This window comes from Amblyomma mixtum, chromosome 7 (assembly GCF_055824585.1).
Source record: "Amblyomma mixtum isolate Tamu chromosome 7, ASM5582458v1, whole genome shotgun sequence".
Taxonomy (NCBI): domain Eukaryota; kingdom Metazoa; phylum Arthropoda; class Arachnida; order Ixodida; family Ixodidae; genus Amblyomma; species Amblyomma mixtum.
In genome coordinates, this window is record NC_143018.1 from 118013581 (window position 1) to 118021058 (window position 7478).

At 46.2% G+C, this 7478-nt stretch overlaps 2 pseudogenes; both read left to right on the forward strand.

Annotated features, from left to right (window-relative positions):
* Positions 1–3049: 3049 nt before the first annotated feature.
* Positions 3050–4092, forward strand: LOC149337308 (uncharacterized; annotated as a pseudogene).
* An 877-nt stretch (positions 4093–4969) lies between these two features.
* LOC149337309 (uncharacterized) lies at positions 4970–6554 on the forward strand (annotated as a pseudogene).
* Positions 6555–7478: the final 924 nt, after the last annotated feature.

Here is a 7478-nt window from a genome sequence, read left to right on the forward strand (position 1 = left end):
TGGCGTAAAGGCTCCTTGGAAGACCAGCCCTGACGTGGCCAAGGCCAACTATTTCACGAGAAAGGCACATTATGTATTGAACACAATGGTTGTAAGAATGCTGTGTTTTTCCTTTCATGCATGTCACGGTTAATGGAATGTTCTCCCATTGATTAGTGATAGTGGTCCGTGTACTGTGCAGTGTCAGTGGATGTTAAGGAACCCCATATGGTTGAAGTTATTGGCAGCCCTTCACCATGGCATGCCTCATCGCTTGAGTTACTTTGGGGCATTAAACCTCAAAAACCGCTTCCATTTATCAGTAACTGAGCAGTTTTACACACAGTGTAGATAATTTTTTGTTTTACCTCATGTTTGCGCACGTAATAACTGCATGGATTTTTCCAGCTATTTCATGCATGCATTTTAACGAGTTTTTAAACGGTAGCATTTCTGTCACTTGGCAGATTGCATTCTTATGCATTATTCATAATCGCAAGTCGCAATAAATGTTTCACTTTGGCTGTAGTGGAAAAGCTCCTGCCGGAAGCACTGGCATCTGTAAGCCAGGAAAACTGGCAAAACTGTTGTGTTCATGTGGAGCAAGTTGGGGCTGAAGCATGGCAACGCGATATGATTGTTGACGCTGAAATTGAACAGGTTGTCTTCAGCATTTCTGACTCGTGCAACTCCTCCTCTGATGAGTCGAGCATCGATTCCAGTGATGAAGACTTGAGTGACATCGAGGAACATGTCCAATTTCGAATTGATGTGTAATACACATGCTACCGAGGAAAGAGAGAGGACTCATCGGCTTGCTGTGATCACCTTTGCGCGTGTGTGGGTGGAAATGTGAAATATGTGTGCATATGGTTGTGTATGTTGATCAATATATCGAGGGAATTGTAACATTTCCTTCAAATCATTGCATCATTGCAATTCGTTGCATCAAATTGTATCGGGCAGGCACTCGTAGTGTAGGTGGTCATGTTACTAGTGTCTGTATAGAAGTATAATTTGTAAGGGAGTGCAAATAGTAGTTTTCCCAATTAGAATACGTATACTGGTACACGTCGTCAATGTGTGCAGTTTTTGGAAGATTAATTGCAGAAAAATACGGAGGAGCTTAATGAAGCGTTGTGTCAGTCATTCGGAAAGTATCTGAAAATTTGAGAGCAAATTAGATTCATTTAAAATAATTTTGAACATATACTGTTTGATTCGTTCGACTAACTCAACAGAAATTTATTCAATTATGCTGTCCAAAATGATCGAACATTCACAAACCCGTAGGCATTGGCCTCATTTTGTTTGTGAGGGTTGGGAATGGTATGTCTGATCTTCATGTCCTGAAAAAGGATTCCTGGTTTGGTGTTGTCTTGCATTACTGTCAATCTCTGGTCGTTTTGACATGTTATGCAGTGCCAGTGTTGAGGTAGCCAGTACTGTATGTTTTGTCCTTAATTTTTCGGAGGTGTGAATGATTTCAAGCTGGCTCTTGCTCAGTTGAGTGTGAATTTGTTTCGAGTCACGTCTTTGTTAGTACATTGGTCAGGTTTTCGTTTTGTCAAATAGTGTTGCTCGGTGGCTCCACATTTCTTTTTCAGTTATGGAGCACTTGACTGATTATGTGTTGGTGTACACCCACTGCACGTGTCCTTTAATGTATGCACTGTGATCCATGCCACTGGCCGTTTCCAGAATAAACCATTTCTGGCAAACACTGGGGGTCAGCGTTTTTTATTGTCGTGTCTCATTTATTGTTTGCTCTTTCGAAATATTTTTCCTAGCGTTGTACAACTTTTTCTGCATTCTTACTTGACGCTCCCACAGCTTTGAACTCTTTTGACCTGGCTGCATGAAAATCCTGCCTGAGCAGCTTCTGCTCTTCTAGGAGAGCAGGGAAATCGAGCCAAGCTGACTCTTGAGGCAGTACTATTCTCTGTCACTGCGGGAATCAACACTATGTTTAAAATTTAACACTTAACACGGGAAAACAGGCCATATCGAGGTGGTGTATGCATGGTGTATGGTGTATGTGGTATGCATCAAATGAACAGATGCATGTTGTTCATTTCAGAGCGCGGCATAATATTCAAGCGATTCTGAACAAAACGGGTTTTCTCATTCAAGTGACGCGAAATTCAAAATGCGATGAAAAAAAAAATGTGCGAAAAAAATAAGTTTAACCATGAGGGATTTGATCCCACGCACTCCCATTGCCTGTCGACTTTCCGGAGCGACGCGTTAGACCACACGGCCACAAAACAGCGCGGAGTGGTACACCTTTCTTTATTTTTTTTTGCGGACTACTTCCGTAGCCTTCACAGTTGCACATGATGTAGCGTTGGTAACGTTCCCTCGCGGTACAAAGCAAAATTTAATAATGCATGAATCACTCTAAAGCGCTTTAAATCCAAATCTTGCACACTATAAAATGCTTATAAAGGTCTACTAAGTGCATTATAAAATTCAACAAACCTCGTTTGACGAATTGCACAGGCAATGCACTTGGTGGAGCGACAGACAAATGAAAAGTGCACCGGCGGTTGGCTCACGTGACCCGTTCTTTGTAGACCGCCCAAGAAGCCCATGAGGTGGCGCCGATGTGATGATAAAGCACGGAATATATCCAGATAACCCAATGAAGCTGGAGGCGTGACGAGGGTGGGATTTTGTCTTGCTACCATTAGTTCACTCATCTGAGGGCGTCGCCAGAATTCGGGAAGATTCCGAGTTTCAGCAAACTCGGGCCTTCCAGCATAGCGCCCCAAGGCAACATTCTAGAGGCCCGTCTACTGTGCACTGTCAGTGCAGGTTAAAAAACCCTAGGTGGTCGAAATTTCCGGAGCTCTGAACTACGGCGTCTCTCATAGCCTGAGTCACTTTGGGACATTAAACCCCAATAAAGCAAGCCAAACCTTCTTCCTGTTTTGTGTTTGCGCTGCTGATACATATGGATCGCGACCAACTACCACAGCAGATGGCGTTATTCATGCCTTGTTTGCGTGGACGAGTATATGGGCATGCCCAGTGCTTGCTTCGTTGCCTTACGAAGCATCGGTTTAACATGGGCGCCCACAACACGGTGGAGGAGCTCATCGAAGCCTACTCTCTAATCAGAGAATCTGGCTAAATAACACGGAACACGGACGAGCCATCCTACGAAAGATAGGATGATAGATCGAGCCAGTAACCATCAAGGCGGCCCTTCCGGAAGACTGGAAGACGAACATTCAGACGAAACCCCTTTCCCAGAAATTGACGTCCGTCAAGGACGACGAGAGGCGCACCGCGTGGGCCAAAGCCATAGCCCGGAAGCTGGAAGCGAACACCAGAGTACTCTACGCGGACGCCTCGCTCCGAAAACAGAGTAACCGTGCAGCGGTGGTGGTTACGTCAAAATACAGGCTGATCGTCAGCGCGTCCCTGAAGACAACAGACCCCGTAGCTGCCGAAGAAGTGACCGTGGCCCTCGCACTCGCACAGCCGAGCGTGGACACCGTGGACAACGACTCAAAGACAGCCTATGGAAGCTACCGCAGGGGAGTACTGTCCTCCGCGGCTCAAGCCATTCAATCCATGTGCAAGCCGCCGGGAAGACCCATAGAGCTCGGGTGGCTCCCGGCTCACTCGCAGGTAGCAGGCAACATCATCGCTGACTACCATGCCCGAGAAATGTCCATCCGGGCCGAGCACGAGCCGGAAGAGCTACCGCACCCGGTTACCAGCTTTCGAGACATTATCCGGATGTACCGAGAGGAAAGGTGCAGACTGTCAGAACCGCACCCCAAACTCACCAGGCAACAACAGACGATCCTGCGTCGAGCGCAGGCGGGATCGCTTGCGCATCCCGTACTGATGAACCGCATCTACCCTGCGGAACACGATACGTTCTGTCCTTTTTGCAAAACAGAAAGGGGCACCCTGCCGCACGTCTTGGCAGAGTGCACAGAACTCAAGACACCCCTCCTCGCCCTTCCCACCAACACCCCCAATTCCCAACCCCTTGGGCGATGGGAGATCTTGTTATCCAGCCCCTCCCTACCGATTCAGCTCGCACTGACGGACAGGGGCCAGGAGCTGCTGGGAACATATGGATCCCGTAACTAAAGAACCACACCGTCTGGTGCCTGCGTGCTCCACCGATTTATTTGGGGCCTAGTAAATGTTGACTCATCATCATGTCTTGTTCATAGTGAGCTGCACTTCATTATTACTGAGTGTTCAACAATACTGCATTGCATTCTTTTGCAGAAAGCCGTAACATCTAAGAAAGCTGATCTCTGAGAAGTGCAGGAACGAGCAGTGAGTATTTGCAGGGTATAGTACTAATTTCTGGGATAAATATGTAATGAGATGCCCACATAAAAATTATAGTAGCCGGGACTTTTATTTCGAGTAGTGGAAAGCACATGCTGACAGCAACGTATCATATATTTTTTACATGCATAACTGGATTGAGGAACTTCTGCAGTATGCAACATGTATTGTTTTCATAACGGAACACCTGAGAGCGGTACCACTCTATAGATGTCGTCATGGGGCTAGCCGCTTTGTAATTGTGGTCTGTTGATTTTAGAATGAACGTGGCAGAATGTAAAACAAATTTCTATTCTAACCATGAGGCAAAAGTGCGCCAGTGGTCTTCATACTCAGCTTATATGTTGCCGTGTTTGCCACTCTTGTTAAATTCCTCAGCACAACACTTTCAGTGAAAATTTTTTCGTGTAGTGTGCTCCTCTAGTTTATAATTCGTGCGTATTTTGTCTTCCTTGTAGCTGTTTAGGTGGTGGAACTATATTAAGTTTGTAGTGTTGTGGATCGGAAGCATATTAAGAAACCTGCTTTGCTTCGTGACAATATGAATAGCTGAGCAAGCTTTTTGCAGGTACTGAAAAAACACATGCAGAAACGCTCAGAGGAATAAGAATGGCTAGCATTAAAATAACTTCAAGTTACTCCGACTCGATTCATACAGATCCACAAAATGTACACGTTTCAAGTAAATATTTCAGAGCTTCCACAAGGCGAAAGAAAAGCTTCCTCATTTTGGGGCAAAAGGAGAGGGAATGTTTAGAGGGTAATGTATTATGTGCAAATTTTTTGAGACATGCTAATTATTGAATAATTGGTAGCAGACGAACACCATTCACTGAACACAAATGAAGTTGAGTGCGGAGATGTACTTTGAGCAACGCTTAGAAAATATGCTGGCATGTTTCCAATTTAAAGTTAGACTACTAAGGCAAGATAGTTCATAAACTGTCTCACTCTATTGTATGTTATAGATCAATGGCTGATTGAGCGATTAAACAAAGGAATTACTTGGTTCGACTTGTGCTAATTGCGGTGACCTGACCTGAAGTGAATAATTGCACTTTTGTAGGAAGAATCATGCTATTTTTGAGGCAAAGGAAACTGAAAGAAAGTGAGTGTTAATTCACTAGTAAAGCTGTTCTTTTTGTTTGATGTTCAAAAACAGTTGTTTTAAGGTAGCTATGTGCATGCTTGTGCACACAAAAAGACCCGCTATAATTCCTGTCCTCTTCCACTTCTGGTGCTGCTCAAGGAAGAGGCGAAGAACCTAGAGAGCAACACTCGAGAAGGCACGTTGGCGTATATTTGTGATGTGTATGGCTAAGAGTCCGGTCGAGAACAGATCAAGCATGTCACACGCGGTCCGCAGTCTACACCTGGATGGAAGAAGTATAGGAATGTTTAGCAAACCTTAGGCATAGGTTTACCAATATCCCTCAAGAAAAAAGTATATAAGAGCTACATCTTACCGGTACTCACCTAGGGGGCAGAAACGTTGAGGCTAACCAACAGGGTTCAGCTTAAGTTAGGCAACGCAGCGAGCTGTGGAAAGAAAAATGATCGCTGTAACGTTAAGAGATCGGAAGCGGGCCGAGTGCGTGAGAGAACAAATAAGGGTGAATGACATCCTAGTTGAAATCAAGAGCAATAGATTGGCTTGGGCAGGGCATGTAATGCGAAGGCAAGATAACCGCTGGTTCTTAAGGGTAACGAAGTAGATTCCAAGAGAAGGCAAACGTAGCAGGGGGCGGCAGAAAGTTAGATGGGCGGATGAGATTAAGAAAATTGCAGGAATACGGTGGCCGCAACTTGCGAAGGAAGGGGTTAAATGGAGAGACATGGGAGAGAGCCTGATTACGCCCTGCAGTGGGCGTAATCAGGCTGATGATGATGATAATGAGGCATAGAAAGGGCCTTGCCACTGGGAGCATTGCACACGCTTGCATGACCCGTGCCGAAACACATCGTCAGACAAAGGGCACACCTAATATCTCCATTTCAGCATTATTCTCAGAACATCCCATGTAAGCACCCCTGCAATGCGAGCTAGCAGTGCCAATGAATTTGCTGCATGCAATGCATATGTGAGGTTAAAAAAAGTTAAGGGTCATAAAGTAGGAGTTCAGCAGACCGGTCTGATTGTGCACTGTCATCTGCCATTTATTGGCTGCTCTCCTCATGGCAGAGTAACATTTCTCTTCCAGCGGTGCGAGGGCAGGGTGGACCTTCTTGAAGCGAAAGCTTCACTACGTTAGGTAAAGCCAAGGTCACCGTTTCATCAGACTTCACCTTCATCTGACCGCCACATAAATCAAAGGATCTGAAAGGCGCATAACTGGCTCTCTAGGACAGTGGACCTTTATCCGCGCATTAAGCTACTAAACCAGTGAAGAGCTGGAGAAAAAACATCGCAGAGTCAGCTCACCTAATGATTGCGGCGGCCTATTGCAGCAGTGCCGCGTGTCTGCCACAACGTTGCCAGCGTTAACGCATGCAGCCAACATCTTTCTCTCGTCACCCAGCGCACCTATTATCGCGATTCGGGCGTCCACTGTCCCAGGCAGCCCGTTATGCGGACTTGCTTTCCTTAAAATGGTCGAGGTTTAAGACGTTGTCAATGCCAACTCCAATAAACATATTGAACGCCGGCAGCCTATGGCTTCAGTGACGCGTTTCTAGCACAGCGTTGTCAATGCCAATGCATGCAGCGCACATCTGTCACTACCGCCGCGTAGCTTAAAGCACTATTGAGGTGCCCACTGTTCCAAGAGGGCAGTTATGCGCCTTCCCTCTCGTTCAGGTGTCCACCGAGATATGTGTGAGACGGATGCTGCGCATTTCCATTCCTCAAAAACCAATTTAAAAATTTTACCCTCTGCTTTCCAAGCTCCCGCTCTATTGGTTTCGCAGCTGTGGGAGAGCGATACTGTGCATTTCTTTTCCTCAAAAAATACCTAAGACAGGAAATTCTAAAGCGTGCTTGGCGAAAGCCTTGTGGTCAAACCATTGCCGCTTCCCCGAATCGCTGGCGCGGAATCACAGGGCCGTTTCGGAGCCATGCGTCTCACTCACTCGACTGCAACGAGACGTCTGGCGAAGGAGTGGCGGTGCAGCTGCCACCGCCGACGCGCACGCGCTCGTTCTACCGCTACTGTGTGACGTCACGGTTGCTATACAAG